Source organism: Mauremys reevesii, linkage group 2 (genome assembly GCF_016161935.1).
Source record: "Mauremys reevesii isolate NIE-2019 linkage group 2, ASM1616193v1, whole genome shotgun sequence".
NCBI lineage: Eukaryota > Metazoa > Chordata > Testudines > Geoemydidae > Mauremys > Mauremys reevesii.
Window position 1 is genome coordinate 34,249,433 of NC_052624.1, and position 19,882 is coordinate 34,269,314.

The 19,882-nt window shown below is 43.8% G+C and overlaps 1 protein-coding gene across 1 annotated transcript in view; it reads right to left on the reverse strand.

Annotated features, from left to right (window-relative positions):
- GPR158 (G protein-coupled receptor 158) overlaps positions 1-19,882 on the reverse strand; it is a 317,370-nt gene that overhangs the window by 49,367 nt on the left and 248,121 nt on the right. The window lies entirely within an intron of this gene.

The window sequence follows — 19,882 nt, forward strand, 5'->3', positions numbered from 1 at the left end:
ACTCTCTCTCTCTCTCTCTCTCACACACACACACACTGTTCAGCAGTGTTACCGAGTGCTACTTAAAAAAATCATTTCAAATGTGTGACTTTTACCGTATACTGTATATCTGCAGGATGTTTTGTTTAAATTGTAGGATTTCTTTGTAAAATCATTTTTTCCCATGTGCAATCCAATTCTGAACATTTTTATTATTCATAGTAAGGCTAATTGTTGTCAATGTATCAAACAATTTTGATTAAACAAACCCATAAAGATGGAATTAATTTTTTTAAAAAGGAAAAAAACAAAATCAGAAAATAATAAATCTGAAAATCCATAATAAAATGCATTTCATAGGGCCCTACTTAAGCATTATTAATGTAATTTTTTTAAGGCTTTGAGATGGACTTCACACATCCCTTCCTCACAATGTTTTCTGACACTGTTACCTACAGCACTTATCAGGTGTTATGCATGATTACTCCCTGGGCATAAGCACTACCATGGTTTCAAGAACCGATGACTGTTTGGTAAGGGTTGAGTAGGATGAGTTGTAAAAGCATTGCTCGGTGTCATATCTGCAATGTTAATTTAGTTTTGTTTCCGTTGTCTGTATTATCACTTAAATTATTAACAAAGATATAAATATGATTCACTTAACTTGCCTTCTGGTTTTCATTCTGGTGCTTTGAACAGCAACAGTTATTTCATGGCTTACTTCATTGTCATGAACACTTGTATTTAAAAAACGACAAATTCATAGGCACTGGAGGGAAGGGGTTGTCGGAGGGAGGAAATTGTTTGCATTTCGATGGCATCAGACTTTTAAGAAATCACAGTCATGTGCTGTGAATTCTGCTACTCCATCCCAAACCTTTAGGATGAATCATGTTGATCACACTCAGAAAACAAGCTGCACACACAAGTGAAGTGAACAGTAACTTTTATTTACATACAAATATTGAACAATAACAAAAAAAAAATTCCCAGAGAAGTGGGGAAACATTAATGTCTGTGGACACATCTCCTCCACCTTCTCCTCCTCCTTGCCCTGACAAGGGAGAACGAGCTGTGGAATATTGTGTGGGCAGAACAAACACAGTCTTGTCTGTGTGGGGTTTGAAGTGAGGGCTGAGCATGGCTGGGCTACAGGGACTGCACTAGGCTCATTGTTCTCCTGAATGCTCTGCAGGGTTCTCCTGAGAGGGTCTTGGGTGACTAAGGTGGATGTGCTGCCGAGAGTCCAGGATGCTCCTCACCGGCAGGGGTAGGAGGTGGGATTCACCACCTTGGCAGCACACTGGATAGCAGTTGGACGAGGAGGAGGTGCCACCTGTTCTGGGAGAGGAGCAATGGCGAGGCAGGTGGGCCCCAGAAGTCATGAGTTGTACCACGGACTGCATGAGTGTATGATCCCATTCCTTCTGGCATACTCCATGAAGCAGTTCATGAGAGCTTCCTTCTGCCTAAAAGCCCGATCCTCCTTTGCCCAAAGGAATTCAAACTGTTCCTGACACCTCTCTATGCCAATGAGTCTGTCTTCCAGTGTCTTTCTTCATCTTCCTCTGCTGTCACTGTGGTGCTGCTCCTGCGTCCCCGCAAAATGGGTTCCTGTCAGCATTGGAATATCCTGGCAAGTCAAACACCTGACTGGCACTGTATTTTTTTTCTCCTTTGAAGAAACCTAAGAAATCCCACTAGATAACATAATCGAGCTGCCAAAAGCAACAATACTGATACTGTTTAACATCCCAGGAATGTTTCTGTTACACCCTCTTTCCTTCAGACTACTTTTGCAGCCCACAGGGAAGGAACTGAGGGTAAAAATAGTAAGCTACTTGCATTATTTTTATTAAACTGTTGTGATGTTTACAGTGCATCAAGGGGACAGTTGGGGTGTGGTTTGGTTCCTTCACTGGTAAGGTTATCAGTCACCTTTTTCTTCCTTAAAGGCTGGAGAACTCTGGAGAACTGCTATGTTCTTCCATCACTTGGAGAACATAGCAGCTGAAGGTACTGGAATAGAAGAGAGAGATGGTTTTCTACCCAAACACCTATGCCACAGAGATGTTTCTGCTAATGGTCACCCCTCTATATATTGCTGAGTGAAGGGGTATGGTGAGCTACCAAGGTGGACCAAGTACATTTGCCCTGCCATTAAACTTGAAGAACCAGCTTGAATTGCTACTACACTAAAAAATTGCTGAATTATTCTTACAAGGCTGGGTGTCAGTTTGAGAGAAAACCAACTACATTCCAGGCTAGCAGACAGAGTGTGCCCAGGGAAAAGGAACAGAGAATCATAGAAAACATCCACCCACCCCCCAACCCCCCTGCATCACCAAAAAGTCCATCCTCAGTGTCCAGCAACCAGCACTGAAAGGGACAGGGAAACAGAGAGTGACTCCAGAAGTGTATTTTCTTCTCTGAATTTTTGGATTAACACCACAAGCCAGAGCCTCTGCACTGCTGTGGGACGCAGCATTGTGTATCTGCAACCGTCAGAGTGGATATTTTACCCACCCCTGCTTCTCCCAGATCCTGCAGAGTGTGGTGGTGGGGAGATGTGCTGAGGCATGTAGCACCAGAGCAAGAGGGGATGTTGGCAGGGATGGTGGGGGTCCATCCACTGTAAAATCTACAGTGTTTTCTGCAGTGTCTCTTGGACTTTCTCAGGGCGGACTTCCTCATTTGGGTCCACCATGTAGGTGCAGGATCATGTGCTCCTCTTCCTCCATGTCTCCCTCCCAGGTCCCTACAATCTCCTGATTCTGCCCCTCATCGGTGTCCCATTGTATAATGAGGCCAATGGGGTTAAGGAGGGGTCCATGAGTCACTTCAGGCTCCATACTCACAGCCCTGGAGAGCACCTGGTCAAGCTCATCGAAGCAAGGGCATATGTTAAGTCCCTTCCCAGAGTGACTGTTGGAGTCCTTCACCCTCCATTACAAAAGCCTGAGGAGCTTCATGCATTCCTGGTGCTGGGATGGAGTCTGGTGAATGTTCCAGCTGACCTGAGAGAAGTCGCAGAGGACGGTGTATTCTGACCACACATTGATCAGCACCTGGGTGTGCTCCAGAGACCAGGCAGCTGCTCTCAGACCATGATCACCTGTATTGATCAATAGATTTTAGCAGAAAACTGTTCTAAAGGGCTCAGCACTGGTTACTACTACTGCTGGAAATGAGAGTTAGGGAGGGGGTAGTCAGGGATCTTTATACCTTTGAGTAAGGGTCATTCAGCAAATGGATCAAGGCATTGTTGGAATGGCCTTGGAGAACTATTGATACCCATGACCTGATACATTACCCTGCCCCCATCCTCACTGCACTGTAGAATGGGTACAGAGCCATGCCACAGCAGAAGTGTGCATACGCCCACACCCCTCATGCGTGCTAGCTATTGCACACTACACTGTCCTTCAGGAACATGCTTCAGGGCTTCAGATGTGGACAAGGGGCGCATAACATAACACAAACATAACTATGTACAGTTGCAAGTGTAGATGTACCTTTATAAAGAGAGCCACAAGCTATTAACCGATAAGCTAATGGCATGTATAACAGCTACCAAAATATAAATATATTTAAATTGTGGACAAAGCATAAAAGATAGTGAAGGTTCTGGTACACTGCTGGCTGAATGATGTCTATGAGACACAATTATGCAGTCATCTAAAGGAATGCCTTGCACAGTCACAGATCCACCCATCTGATTATGGAAAATGAAATTCTTATGATAATAAAAGAGAATGAAAAGAAAAAAATGTTTTAGAGAGCAGAAGTTAACAGAAAGATGGCAATGAGGAAGCAAGCAAAAACTGCCACTGCTCTGTCGAGTAGGCACAGTACAAAAAATAAATTAATTGCTATCACTATATTGCCAGCCACAGTAAACATTTTTAGAAAGAGATAAATTGGCTAGCTAAGAATAGCCTCATCAGAGAAACAGCAAACCCTAAACGTTAATGATCATGCTTCAATATGGAAAAAAAAAAAGGGGTGGGCCTGAATAATGTTCAGACACTGGGTCACATTCTGCCCTGGAGACTTCAGTGGAGTTAAAACTGCTTATACCAGCACTGAATTTGGCCCCTTTAATTTAGTACATTGCTAAATGTTCCATATAGCATGAAATAGAGAATAAAAGTCAGTACCATCTATTTGAACATAAAAGACAGAATACCAATGGAAAATCTACACTCCTTGCTGCTCAAAGCAGAGAATAATTTAACAATCCAACACTGACCTCCAAAATGGATTATTCCATAGGAGACAATGAACCCCTCAAAACACCACCTCAGTGAGAAACACTTTCCCCTCACAGAACACTTTCCATACCACTAGCTAGATGAAAGACTACCACCGATCCTCTAGTAATTTAGCACTCAATCAAAAATTCTTGGTACATGCGTGGGGTGGGATTTGTTGTTGTTGTCATTATTTTAAATAGTCTTGGGAAATAAAGGCCTTGTGATTTGTGTATTCCAGCTGACACACTCTGCAAACTATATCAATGATTCTGACTTTGTGTAGTAATCCAACTGAATGATTACAGACCAAGCCTCTCTGATGGTAACAGGGCAAGGTGCCAATTCTTTGCACATCTGATTGCTCTTGAGCTGCATCCAGCCACAGCAAATTAGAAAGCAGTAAGGTGGAAGGGTCTCAGAGCTTGGACTGCAGCCTGAGCCCAAACATCTACACTGCAATTAAACAGCCATGCAGCCCGAGTCCCGCAAGCTCAAATCAGCTGGAATGGAACAGTCCCAGATTTTTAATTGCAGTGTAGACACCCTAGGAAGCTAGTCACAGAAGTAGTGTACCTCCAGCTATGATTTTGGGCATGCTTCAACTACTGGCCATTATAGGTCTCATTCCATTCACCATCTCCCACACGGTGGTAACTCGGGATGACTGTTCAGTCATCCTAGAAGTTAAGGAGTCCACATAAGATGAAATGTTGGGGTTTAAAACTGAAAATAATGGTTGAGGCTTCCAGGGTGAATCCGTTTATATCAAACTCTTCAGGTTCATTATTGTGTTCCTTGAATTGGAGCAGGAAAGTTTTCATTTTTTTTTAAATAATCCCTTTTTCCTCATAGAAAGAGTTCAACAACTGTTTCAGAGCTTTTTTGTTTTACAAAGCCTACTCATAGAATCATAGAATCATAGAATTCAATCCTCTAGTAATTTAGCACTCAATCAAAAATTCTTGGTACATGCGTGGGGTGGGATTTGTTGTTGTTGTCATTATTTTAAATAGTCTTGGGAAATAAAGGCCTTGTGATTTGTGTATTCCAGCTGACACACTGCAAACTATATCAATGATTCTGACTTTGTCTGTGTAGTAATCCAACTGAATGATTACAGACCAAGCCTCTCTGATGGTAACAGGGCAAGGTGCCAATTCTTTGTACATCTGATTGCTCTTGAGCTGCATCCAGCCACAGCAAATGAGAAAGCAGTAAGGTGGAAGGGTCTCAGAGCTTGGACTGCAGCCTGAGCCCAAACATCTACACTGCAATTAAACAGCCATGCAGCCCGAGTCCCGCAAGCTCAAATCAGCTGGAATGGAACAGTCCCAGATTTTTAATTGCAGTGTAGACACCCTAGGAAGCTAGTCACAGAAGTAGTGTACCTCCAGCTATGATTTTGGGCATGCTTCAACTACTGGCCATTATAGGTCTCATTCCATTCACCATCTCCCACACGGTGGTAACTCGGGATGACTGTTCAGTCATCCTAGAAGTTAAGGAGTCCACATAAGATGAAACGTTGGGGTTTAAAACTGAAAATAATGGTTGAGGCTTCCAGGGTGAATCCGTTTATATCAAACGCTTCAGGTTCATTATTGTGTTCCTTGAATTGGAGCAGGAAAGTTTTCATTTTTTTAAAAATAATCCCTTTTTCCTCATAGAAAGAGTCCAACAACTGTTTCAGAGCTTTTTTGTTTTACAAAGCCTACTCATCCTTTATAGAATACAGATTTAATGGATAGAAAGACAATGTATTCTTTTAAGAATATATTTGCTAGCAATCTGAAAAATGCCAGTATTCTAATTATTTGATGATAGTAAAAAGCTTTAAATTATTTCTTTAAAATATTTTTGTTCATATTTAATTTAAAAAAAAGAAGATTGCAAATTATTTGTAGAAAAAAGCATCAGTTAGATACCTGGGTCTGATTTGATAGACATTGAAGAGTCTCTTCAGTATATAATATCCCTGCAGTCCTGAATTGCTTTCTTCCAGCATCTGAGGCTATAATGTTTTGGACTTTGTGGTACAATCCAGAGATCTAATATATTTAGAGTAGACTGGTTATGTCTCAGGAAGTAACCAATTAGCACATTTGAACAATGCACAGATTGGTACAGTGTCGACTTAACTTCACAGCATTAGCTAATAATGTAGTCACAATATAGTTGTTATCACTGTTCAGATAAAACTACTGAATTTCTGTACAAAACTGGTTTCATGGTAAGTCAGAGAAGTATTAACTAGAAATGCATACAGATAACTATTTTCCATGGTTATTTTTGAGGCAGATTGCCTGATTCTTCCAGTATTACGAGTCTGCAAACAGATTTAAACCACTTACGTGATCAGAGCTACTTTCAAGATAATCATTAGCTGGGAAAAGGTGTAGGTCAGTAAATAAGATTGGTATGACTATGAAATTTAATTCACAAAAAAAGTTTAGTTATCCATGCTGACCCAAATTAACACTGACAACAGAGCTTGTGTTTCAGAGATTCATGGAGTTTAAGGCCAGAAAGGACCATTAGATCATCTAGTCTGACCTCCTGTATGAAACAGGCCATTAAATTTCACCCAGTTACCTTTGTATGAGCTCAATAGCTTATTTTTGTGTTTGCATCATTTCAGTGCAGAATTGTGTATGTTATATAATTAGTAGGGCACAGGGATTTTATTACAAAGGCTATCGTCAGGGCCAGCTGGGATATGAGATCAGTCTAGGCATGTATTATCTGCATGCACCCCAGGTAAAGTAAGTGAGGTCAGATTCAGCTATAGCTGTACTGAATGGTGGACGCAGTGGTTAGCACTGCTTGGTAGAGGTATGTTTGAGAGATCTGTGGATTATTTTGAGGTGTGTGACAGAGCTGTGACTGTGATAGGAGAAGGGCTATGTTTTCTATGCTCATGTGTAGGGCCCTACCAAATTCACAGTCTATTTTGGTCAATTTCATAGTCATAGGGTTTTAAAAATCATAAGTGTCACTGTTTCATTTAAATCTGACATTTCACAGTGTTGTAGCTGTAGGGGTCCTGACCCAAAAAGAAATTGTGTGTGTGTGTGGGAGGGGTCACAAGATTAGTGTGGGGGGGTTGAAGTACAGCTACCCTTATCATAGAATCATAGAATCTCAGGGTTGGAAGGGACCTCAGGAGGTCATCTAGTCCAACCCCCTGCTCAAAGCAGGACCAAACCCAACTAAATCATCCCAGCCAGGGCTTTGTCAAGCCTGACCTTAAAAACCTCTAAGGAAGGAGATTCCACTACCTCCCTAGGTAACCCATTCCAGTTCTTCACCACCCTACTAGTGAAAAAGTTTTTCCTAATGTCCAACCTAAACCTCCCCCTCTGCAACTTGAGACCATTACTCCTTGTTCTGTCATCTGCTACCACTGAGAACAGTCTAGATCCATCCTCTTTGGAACCCCCTTTCAGGTAGTTGAAAGCAGCTATCAAATCCCCCCTCATTCTTCTCTTCTGCAGACTAAACAATCCCAGTTCCTTCAGCCTCTCCTCATAAGTCATGTGCTCCAGCCCCCTAATCATTTTTGTTGCCCTCCGCTGGACTCTCTCCAATTTGTCCATATCCTTCTTGTAGTGTGGGGCCCAAAACTAGACACAGTACTCCAAATGAGGCCTCACCAGTGCTGAGTAGAGGGGAATGATCACATCCCTCGATCTGCTGGAAATGCCCCTACTTATACAACCCAAAATGCCATTAGCCTTCTTGGCAACAAGGGCACACTGTTGACTCATATTCAGCTTTTCGTCCACCGTAACCCCTAGGTCCTTTTCTGCAGAACTGCTGCCCAGCCATTCGGTCCCTAGTCTGTAGCAGTGCATGGGATTCTTCCGTCCTAAGTGCAGGACTCTGCACTTGTCCTTGTTGAACCTCATCAGGTTTCTTTTGGCCCAATCCTCTAATTTGTCTAGGTCCCTCTGTATCCTATCCCTACACTCCTCCCAGTTTAGTGACATCTGCAAACTTGCTAAGGGTGCAGTTCACACCATCCTCCAGATCATTAATGAAGATATTGAACAAACCTGGCCCCAGCACCGACCCTTGGGGCACTCCACTTGATGCCGGCTGCCAACTAGACATGGAACCATTGATCACTACCTGTTGAGCCCGACCATCTAGCCAGTTTTCTATCCACCTTACTGTCCATTCATCCAGCCCATACTTCTTTAACTTGCTGGCAAGAATACTGTGGGAGACTGTATCAAAAGCTTTGCTAAAGTCCAGAAATAGCACATCCACTGCTTTCCCCTTACTTCTGTGCTGCTACTCATGGGGCGCTGCCTTCAGACCTGGGCACCTAGCCAACAGCTGCCGCTCTCTGGCAGCCCAGCTCTGAAGGTGGCGCAGAAGTAAGGGTGGTAATATCATGACCCCCCTAAAATAATCTTGTGACCCCCCCTGCAACTCCCTTTTGAGTCAGGACCTCCAATCTGAGAAACGCTGGTCTCCCCTGTGAAATCTGTATAGTATGGCGTAAAAGTACACAAAAGACCAGATTTCATGGGGAGAGCCAGATTTCATGGTCCGTGATGTGTTTTTCATGGCTGTGAATTTGGTAGGGCCCTCCTCACATGTGTGAGGAAAAGGAAGAGGGGCATGTGGACTTTCAGGATGCAGAATGCATCATTTCTATGCAGAATTTTGTAGGTGATGTTGGTAGCAGGGAGTAAGGCTTTTATTACAAACCCTATTCTCAGCAGTGAGGTAGAATGTGAGAGGATTATCCTTTAATGATAGTTAAGTCAAAGTTTAGGTTGAGATGGTATCCTGTGAGCAAGTGTAAAGGAGTTGTAAAAGGCCGTGAAGTGGTGTGCTATTGTGTTTGGGGAATCAGCTAAGTGCCTGAGGATTTGGAACCTCCTGGCTCTTATAGTGCCAAGGTCCAATAAGAGTATGTGTTATGTGCATACTGAGGCATTGCTTGAAGACAGCAGAGGAAAGGTGGTGAGGGCAACCTCCCCCCCCATTTTTATCCTTTTAAATAATGCTAGATGGAATCCTGTAGTGGCAGTGAATGGGTTGTAAAAGGAAGTGAAGAGCTTGTACATTTCAGCAATTGTGGGGTGGTCAGAGTAAAGGTGTCTTGGGGGAGAAGAGGGTGATGGGGACCACTGGGCATTGCTGAAAGAAGGCAGAGTTAAGGTTGCATGGGACAACCTTACCTGTGCATTTCCTGGTTTTCAGACGTTTGAAATTTGCTCAACTCAGCATTCTGCAAGGAGACAAGATGAGGTACCACCAAGCAACCTTAACTCCGCAGTGAGGCGGTTTTTTGACACTGAATTTCCAAGTTTTTTTAATTAGGAAAAGATATGTTGTTGGTAGGAGTTAGTAGTAATTTATACAGTTTTACATACTATGTCTCACAATTAGCATGCTGAACCAGCCAGCCCCGCCATCCTCAGCAGCAGCAGCCCACCAACCTTGCTTCAGCACAACTCCCCAGCCACACACCTTACCCATGTTTTTGTGTTACCCCCTCCAAACTGGCCCTTTTCCCCCTATTGCCCGGGCGCTCCTACCACAAGCAGGAAACATCTCCCTGAAGTCCAGACTCCGTATTATACAAATGTTTCTATTGCCATTAATTCCCCCGCCTATAACCTGACTCACATGCAGTGCCTGAAGCAAAAGACAGCCATGGCACAGTGGAATGGTGGTCCTGGTTGTGTTTCAGAGTGGTTGTAGGGTGGTGTGATGGGGTGTTCACCCCACACTTGCCCTGGAATGGTTAATGAAGACAAAGAAGGGGCTAATTAACCCAACAGGCCACAGGTGAGAGGAATCAGGGGCAGGGCCGGTGCAACGTATTAGGTGACCTAGGCGGTCGCCATGGGCACTAGGATTTGGGGGCGGCATTTTCTTCGGCAGCGACCGCGGCGACCGGATCTTCGGCCGCCCTGGTCGCCGCCGGCATTTAGGCGGAGGGAGCTGGGGCAGGGGGGCATGCGGAGGGCCGCCTGCAGCAAGTAAGGGGGTGGGGTGGCACGCAGGGGAACTCCCTGCCCGAGCTCACCCCTGCCCCGCCTCCTCCCCGAGCACGCCATCACCGCTTCACTTCTCCCGCCTCCCAGGCTTGCGGCGCCTAAGCTGATTTGCGCCCCAAGCTTGGGAGGCGGGAGAAGTGAAGTACCCACGGCGTGCTCAGGGAGGAGGCGGGGCAGGGGTGAGCTGCTTCACTTCTCCCGCCTCCCAGGCTTCCGGCACCAATCAGCTTAAGCGTTGCAAGCCTGGGAGACGGGAGAAGTGAATCGGCGACAGTGTGCTCGGGGTGGAGGCGGAGCAGGGGTGCCTCAGGGCAGAGGGGGGAGCTGCTATGGGGGGGGGCTCCTCAGGGCGGGGGCTCGGGGACGGGGGAGGGCGCAAGGTGGAAATTTTGCCTAGGGCGTGAAACATCCTTGCACCGGCCCTGATCAGGGGGCTAAGTAATCTCCTGACTGAGAGAGGGACCCCAGCTGATAAGGAAGGAGCTGACCTGAACTTACAAAGGGAGGAAATTGACTTCAGAGGGGGCAGCTGGGAAAGTCTGCAGTCACTCCTTGGGAGAAAAAGGGGAAGCCAAGAGGGCAGGACACAGCTCAGGGAAAGGCAATAAGGTCTAGAAGGGAACAGACCTTGGTTCTGGAGGGTCCCTGAACCAGAACCCGGAATTGAGGACAGGCCCGGGTTCCCCTGCCACCACTGAGGGAGTGGCAGTACAAGGCAGTGAATGGGAAGGCTGCCCAGGACTGCTAAAAGAAGACTTTGGTACCCAGGAAGGGGAAAATATGTAGAGTGACCTGGACAGAGGACTGAGTCACAAAGAGGTTGCAGCAGCTCGTGGAATGAGAGAGGGCCCAGAGAGGCCAGCAGAGGACACCGTGCAACTGTAAGAAGGGGCATCAACCTCACAAGCTATTCCTCAGAATGAGGAGGAGGTGCCAGTCTAGTGGAGAGTGGATCACATTGTCACAGGTGGAGTTTGTAGCAGGGCCAGCAAGAGAATTTCAGAGACAGTATTTTGCAACAGAAATCCTGATGGTTTTATGTTTGAGAGAAAGGGCCTCTGACCCCTAACTGATAGATGTCCAAAAAACAGTGAGGTATCAGAGTTTGTAGTGTTTCTATGCCTTACAGTACAAATTTTCTGGTCAGCCACGAACCCTCCAATTTCTCAATTAATGTTCTTCTAGCACTTACTGCTTGCTTTCATATTGTTGCTGTAACAATTATTCAGCTGCTCACCAAATCAAAGCAAACTATCACAGCTCCTGGAAACAAATCTCTGATGTGGTCCAAATCTGCTCTCATACATTGTATGAAGTACACACCAGGAATATGACAGAAAATTTCTGCCTGAGTGAATCACCACAGTGTCCAGTAGATTACAACCTTTCAAATTTGACACTGCAGAGTGGGCATAACATGATGCCAACACAGGCCACCTCTCTCCACCCAAATCAGCCTGTAGTAAGCAATTTCCATTGTGATGTTATTGACATAATCTGTAACTGTATAGATCACTGTTGAGACCACTGTTATATATTTGCCACAAATACTGTATAAAGGTTGTCGTGTAAGGGGTCTATGGTAGGTTATGGTTTGCTGGTTATGATTATGCGGTGTACATGCGTGTATCATTTTTGTAGTTGAAGTTATCAATATTGGCTCTATACTGTCTGTATTTCAAACTTATGCTATGCTTCTGGGTGACACCCCAGACAAGTTGGTGTCAGCTCTGCCTAGCCTGCTTGATGGACCATTAAGGACCATCAGCTATACAACTGACTCATTGAAAGAAGGCAGACACACCTTGTGACAAGGTGTACAGGGACATGCCTATGGACAGAACTCTGAGGTTTTTCCATGCCATGTGATAGACAGCTTGTCTTTGGGACAAAGAAAGCAGAGACCACATGGCAAGAGACTATAAAAAGCTGCTGCAGCTCCTCCATCTGGTCTTCAATCCCGCTTTTTACCTCTGGAGGGACTTTGCTACAAAAGGAAGCTCTAAACAAAGGACTGATGACCCATCCCAGCTGTGGATGTACTCCAGAGATTTGATTTGAATCTGCAATTTATTATATCACTGCTACAAGCCTGAACCAAGGACTTTGCCATTACTGTATTTAATGATTCCATTTAACCAATTCTAGCTCTCATCTATATCTTTTTCCTTTTATGAATAAAGGAATAAAATTACATTTTAGATTCTAAAGGATTGGCAACAGCGTGATTTGTGGGTAAAATCTAACTTGTATATTGACCTGGGTCTGGGGCTTGGTCCTTTGGGATTGAGAGAATCTTTTTTCTTTTACTAGGGCATTGGTTTTCATAACCATTTGTCCCCATAATGAGTGGCCCTGGTGGTGATACTGGGAAACTGGAGTGTCTCAGGGTATTGCTTGTGTGACTTGTGGTTAACCAGTGCGGTAAAACCGAAGTCTTCTCTGTTTGGCTGGTTTAGATACATTCTTACAGAAGACCTGGGCTGGGGGGAAGGACATAACTGTGTTGAACTTGTGTCAACCAGTTTTATTTTGAAGAAATAAAGCCAAAGCTCTGAAAAAAGGGGAATGTAATACTGTGGCTGGAGTATGCTTTTGATGCATGGGCTACTCCTGGGGGAATTCTGCACCACTGTGCAATGCAGAATTTTGCAGAAAACGTACATGCAGAATTTCCTTTCTCCCACAGAAATGGGCTGCAGTGTGGCTGGCCACCTCTAGGGGCCGCTGACTCCAGGAAAGCCCAGCTCACACATAGAAGACACTGCTGGGGGGTGGGGGGGGGAGGGAGGGAGCTAGAGGGTTTCTGGCAGCTGCAATTCCCAGCATGCCCTGAAGGAAGGATATGGCAGTGCAAAGGAAACTCCATGCAAGCCTGGGACCAAGCATCAGGCTGTTTCTCCCTCTAGATCCCTGGGCTCGGAGGAGGCGCGGAGGAGGGATGGGTATCTGGGCAAGGAGGGGCCATGGCTGGGCTCTGTGGGGGAGGGGTTGTGGGTGTCTGGCCCCCTGGCTGGGCTCTGGGGAGAGGGCAGAGAAACAGGAACTGGGCTGTCATAGGGGTTTCTTTAACTCTCTACTCCTGGGGGAATTTTTGTGTGTGTCTATATTGTTACAGACATACTTGCTCACAAGTATTTTGAAATAAATTACCAAAATAACTGAAACTGGTGTGATTATGTAGTGTTATTTTGACAAATAAAATTTGCAGAATTTTAAAATATTGTGCACAGAATTTTTAAGTTTTTTGGCACAGAATTTTTATTTTTGGCACAGAAAGCCCCCGGAGTAATGGGCCAATGAGTTAACCCACCAGCTTATAAAATGGAACAGAAATTTTCCTCTGGAATTTCTAACTGGCCACATGCTCAATATGAACTTTTCTGATGAATAATTCCTCATGTAGACATTCAGCATTTCTGTATTTTAATAGGCAGCAGGTTTAAAACTTTCACATCTCGCTCAGTCAACAACCAGAACTCTTCCTTACTGAGGAGGTGAGGCTAGGACTATAACAATGTTTAAAAGGGGACTGGATAAATCATGTGGTGGCTAAGTCCATAAATGGGCTATTAGCCAGATGGGGGTAGAAATGTGTCCCTAGCCTCTGTTCGTCAGAGGGGATGGGATGGATGAGGAGAGAGAGAGATCATTGATCATTGCCTGGTTCACTTCCTCCTCAGGGGCACCTGGCATTGGCCACTGTCGGTAGACAGATACTGGGCTAGATGGACCTTTGGTCTGACCCGGTACGGCCTTTCTTATGTTCTTATGTTATGTTCTGTATCTCTCTTCATGTCTAACTTCCATTCTTCTTCTTTCGTATGGGTTCGGTACATAGCAACGACTACAAATTTATATCTAGATTTGATAGCCAGAACATTGTCACAGCAGAGAGGTGGTGAATGTCCTTCAGGCCCCCGGCAAAAGAACAAAGGGGACACTCAGATATAATGTGCTTCATCGTTTGTGTCTGATGACCACAGTTGCATACAGGTGTTTGCTTCATTTTCCATTTAAAGAGGGTTTGTCCAAATCTCCCATGAGATTTCCTGACGTGACTCAATCTGCACCAGGGTTTCTGACATAAATCAAAACCTGGTGGTTCCTTGACAAGGTCAGTGACAAGCTGTTTGTTTTGAGCAGTCAAAATGCTCCATGAGATTCTCCATTGAGCCTCAGTGTCGAAATTGGGTGTAAGGATCTTGATGTGGTTCCATAGAGGGTTACAGGATTTTAATCTTGCCTTTGGTGGGTTCTGCAGGTAATCGTGCAGTGGGATCCTCATGTTTGCATTGACATGGTTAAGAAAGTGAGATGTCTGAGCAGCTCTTCTAGTCTGTGGATCCTGGATGTGCAATAGGACCAGGAGCCAGTCAGCTGGAGTTGATTTGAGCATCCCTGACATGATGTGCATGGCATTACTGAGTTGAATGTCAAGGAGTTTAGTATGACTGCTGTGAGACCACAAGGGCACACAATAATCAGCTGCATAATATATACCAAGGCAATTGTTGCAGTTTGTAAGGACTGGAACCCCATGATGTTCTGGCAATTTTATTCCAGAATTGGACAAATTCACTAACATACCAATGTCATCAATTGGCCACTGGATGCTGTATTACTGACCTCCCAGTGAAAGTAGCAATGATTATACTTCTTCTAACTTCCATACCCACAAAGCACAAATGAGTTTTGTACTTTAACCTACTACATATCTGCTACCTCTTCCCCACACCCCCCCACCAAAGTAACAGTTTCTAAAGGAGGAGACTCCAGTAGAGTAGCAGAATGGAAGAGAAGCTTCTAGATTCTCTGGGATCACATTTTCCCCAGTTGTAAAGCAAACTGTTAAGTTAGGGTATTAATTCAGTGTACAGCCAGGCCAGGCAGAATTCTGATACATACAGAAATGTACATTGAGCCTACATACATTGAGCCTTCTTCAGGTGCCAATTACTCCAGCTTAGTGCAAGGTGCTCTCTAGACTGGGAACATGTAGGTTTCTCCTATTTTGTATATTCCTGTTGGTAGATAGATCTGCCCATGTTAAAAAGGTACTTGTGTGTTCGCACACAGTGAAGCTATTGAGAAACACACCTTGCTTCAAGCCCACACACAAGACACTTGGGTATTGTCTTAAGATAGTAATTCTCAAGTTTTCCAACCTAGGACACCCTCACATCTAGCTGGGACCCCTCCTTCCATTTAGCATTATGAGAAAGGCAGGGTGGTAGTGACTTCCCTGGAAGTTATAATTCCCAGGTTGAGAACTGATGGTCCAAAAAAAAAAAAGAACAGTACATTACAATTCTTCCCTCCAGAATTACTCTCGCTCACCCAGCCTCTTCTATGATTTTTCTTTAATTTTGAATCCAAGATTGTAGAAGTTCCAAAAATAAAATCAAAGCATAAAACTTGTTTTTAAATAAAAACCACAGACAAGGAGACAAAGACAATCTGCAATATCAGAGATGTATAGAAAGAAGCAACATCAGCAGCTCATTTGACCCCAAAGGGCTACCTTTGGAACAGCATTGCATTTGATCCACAAGAAACATTCTGTGGACTTCATTGTTGAGGAAAGTACTAGAGTCTTCTGTTCACCATCCTGAATTTAAATCTGTTAAGTTTAGCTCATCTTCCTGTTTCCTCAAGAAAAAGTAGAGTGATAAATTCAGCTCATTATTTAAAAAATGCACAATGAATAAAAAGTGGTTGAGAGTCAGAATGGGTGACATGAAAAATGGCACTAATAGGCTGATCAAAGACAGAAGATGATGCTGTTTATTTTACCTATTCTTCCTACAACAGGCTGTTCAGCCAGGTTGGGCACTTGTATACAGCACCTTTCAGGTTTTCTGAAAGTACCGCACAAGGTAGGTATGAGTAAATGTGTGACTGGTCTGGAGATCCTTTAGACTTTGTTAGCATCATTCCTAGGGCTGTTCCACTGTCCTAGGATTCCTGCTGATCTCAAAATAACCAATTCATCATCATAAAGAAGTTCTACCCATAGGTAAGTGTGGATGTGGCCACAGAAAATGTTCACTTGTCTATTCTGTCCATTCTTCATTTCTGCAATGATCATAGATTAAATTAGATCTTCCAAGAATCTCAATGTTGGTCTTGTGGGGATTTACAGCAGCCAGTTCTTACTTACCTCACATGACTCAATTATAATTATTATTTAAAATATGTATGGCATCATAGGTTTACTCAGTCCTTCAGGATCACTACTTATACTTGGGGGAAGACATGCCCAAAATGTTCATAAATAAATAATAAATAGAGAAGGCAAGGCACACAATTACAATACAGACATGCAGGTACAGAGTATAGAAACAAAAAATGCACACCTTGTTGCATAAGCAGGCATAAAAGCCAATTAAAGCAGTTTACAAGAGGTGGAGTAGCCATAAAGTCACCAAGAAACATTAAATGAATCCAATGATAATACAAATGTTATAGCTGAAAAATGCAGTTATTTATTCTGAGCCATAACATCAGCAGCACAATAATTTCAACCAAGAAATAAAAACCTGAGGTCTTAAAACTTTCTCTCCATAGTCCAACTGTCATGCCCCAGAATGGTTTTTGTTTGTATTTGTTTTAATTTTATTTTAAAAATTTAATACGAATATATGCCCTTGTGATTTCCTCTACCGCAGCTTGAAGAGACCTATTTTTAGAGGTTCGTTCATCATTACATACTTGGCTGTCAGCAAAAGTATTAAGTAGTGTGAAATGTGGTGATGTTGCGGGGCAGGAGGTGTGGAGGCTTGTTTGTTTTAACATAGACACTTGGCTTGCAGGAACTAGACTGGGAACTCAGTTTACACAGGCAACTGAACAGCCACCAGATAACAACTTTTGTGTTCTCACAACTTTGCCTGGATTTGAACGTGCAACCTAGAGGTACAAGAGCTTCTATTCTATTTTCCAATCCTTTTCCTTGCCTTATTTAAACACAATTCCAGCTGTCTTATCACAATATGGCATCACCAATACATGTTAACTTTGAGTCATGTGATCAGCCTGTTACAGAACCAGATATGGAACAACAATCTGGATTCTAAATATTCCTAGGCTCTTATTCTGAGCTCAAGATAATAGCTCCTCTAAACAACCCCCCCCAATTCTCCTCTATATTTTCCATAAGTCCTCCAATATGCTTCCCTTCTCACACCAGAATTCATCCTCTGCAAAGAAGATACTTAAAGTATCAATTGTGACTTTTTTAATACATTTCAACACAGAGGTGATCAGACATCATTAAACAAACAGGCAAAGCATACCTGCTGATATCAATACATATAATTAGTGCAAAATCCAGATGTTATCGGCCCTATCATAGCACAGTTCAGAGCATAATACCAGATCTCACTTGTATATCATGCCAATGGATTACAGAAGCTAGAGTAAAACATAAACATGAATACTTTACAGCTTCACAGTTTTCTACGCGCTAATATTGATATACTCCCTATTGCTCTCTCTTCATAAATACATTTATGGAATGGATGTATAAGTATTCCTCTATATTTCTTTTCATTGTGGTGTAAGGGGGAAAGTGTTTAGATTTTATCTAAACACATGCCCACAAAAGGCATTGATTTATAAGGAGGCTGTAGAGGTGGGACTTGAAGTTGGGTCTCAAAGTATCAGCATCCCCAGTTGAGTGCTCTGCCAGCTCAGCTGAATTTCTTCTAACATAACCCAAAATTCCCTGCACACTTTTTCTGGCAGGCAGTTACATCTGAGATAGCTCAGTCTGTCTACCATCTGTGCCTGAGGAAAGCAACCTTTGGCTTGCGATCCTTGAAAAGGATTACAATAAGCATGTATAGCATTCTGTCTGTTTTAGGGTTTTCTATAGCATCCATTACCATGTGGTATCAAAACATTTATAACATTAAAACAAAAAAATCCTTTACCACTTTCCTCTCTTTGGACCCTTGAAGGAACATTTAGATATTTTACTTCTCTTTATCTTCAAAAAAATCTTTCCCCCTTCTGCTAAAAACTCTGTATGATTTTACAATGTGCCTGTGTAATAGGGAGATATCTCTTTAAGAGACCCATTGAGGGTGGTAGAACTGAGTTGTGTCTGGGTCATTGTTGTGAGGTGGATTTAGCACTCCCCATCCAGAAGCTTCTGGAATTGGGTTGGTAGTTTTGGATCCGCTCCAATAGGTTCTTTGTTGCTGGGGTCAGACTCCATGAGGGCAAGTTGTCAGGGCAGCTGCTTTATAAGGGGTCATATACCCAGAGTGGTCCTTAGGCATACGCAGCTGCGTAGGGCACCCTGAAATTTGGGGCACCAAATTGCCCAAAATTTCAGGGTGCCCTAGGCAGATGCATGCTACATATGCAGCAGCACCAGCTCCGGCGACCAGCCCTATCCCTCGGCTGCACCCCCCTCCCCAATAAGGGGCAGGGCTGTCCCTCGGGGTGGGGGTGGGCTCTGGACAACTAACTCCCTCGGCCCTGCCTCTTACCCTTCCCCCTTCTCCGCCCCCATTCCACCTCTTCCCCCAGCAACTCTGCACTCATCGGCAGCAGTGGGAAGTGGAGCAACCCAGCCCACTCTACTCCGCCAGCTCCCAGCTGCGGCGCTCCGCTTCCCGCCGCCAGTGAGTGCCCCCTCCCCCGAGCGACACTGCTGGGGCCAGGGCCAGGGAAGCGGAGCGGGCTGCTCCTGGCCCCTGCTAATCCCTCAGGCCACTCTGGGCCTGTGGGGCTCCCAAAAGTGGCCCCCCACAGCTCCTGCCTCCCAGACCCTGGGGGGAGGCCTGGGGGCCCCCACAGCCTCCCCACAGGGGGCTGCGTAAGGCACCCAAATGGCTAGGAATGGCCCTACATGTACCCTACATAAGTTGGGAGAAACTGAGCCCATGAGCAGAGCAGGCTGTTGTCCCCAACTCTGAAGCATTTTGCAGCAGGTTAGTGATATTGTTAACTCTCTAACAGGGAAGCATGGGCAATGTTAATTATAGCAAGGGGAAATTGGGAGGGAAAAATAATTTCTTCTATATTAATTGTATGCTTTGAATGTTGTTTTGATTTTAGACAAACTGTTCTAGTTAAATTGTCTCAACTAGTATGATTCACCAACTTTTCTTTAAATATAGTAATGGGGAAAGAGACATTTATATTTTGCTATTCTTAGTTTTGTATTTTCTTATAACTTTTTTTGTTTTTTTCAAATCTATACACTTAACTGAGTGATTGGTTAATCAGTTAGCTGACTGGCTAGCAGTGATTTCAGCAGAGGAAGTGTCTGCATGGATTCCAACTGAAGATTCCTATAAGCAAGTGGAGGGAAGATGTTTTAGACTCAGCAGACTGTAGAGATTTCATGATCAAAGACTCTGAGACTTAGGTGAACTCAACCTAAAGTTTTGGGAACTCTGTTTCTTCCCACCATTTCTGTGGGGACTGAACTATTCAGACTTTAATTTGTTTTCTTTATTGATGTACAACTGTGAAGATAATGTTTGTGGATTATAAAATAGCCATGTTATGCTGGCTGTAAAAATTAGATTATACGTTTCTTTATCATAAAATTTTATAAAGTTGTTTAATTAAATTCATTTCTTTAGTTCATTTTGGGAAATGAATGTG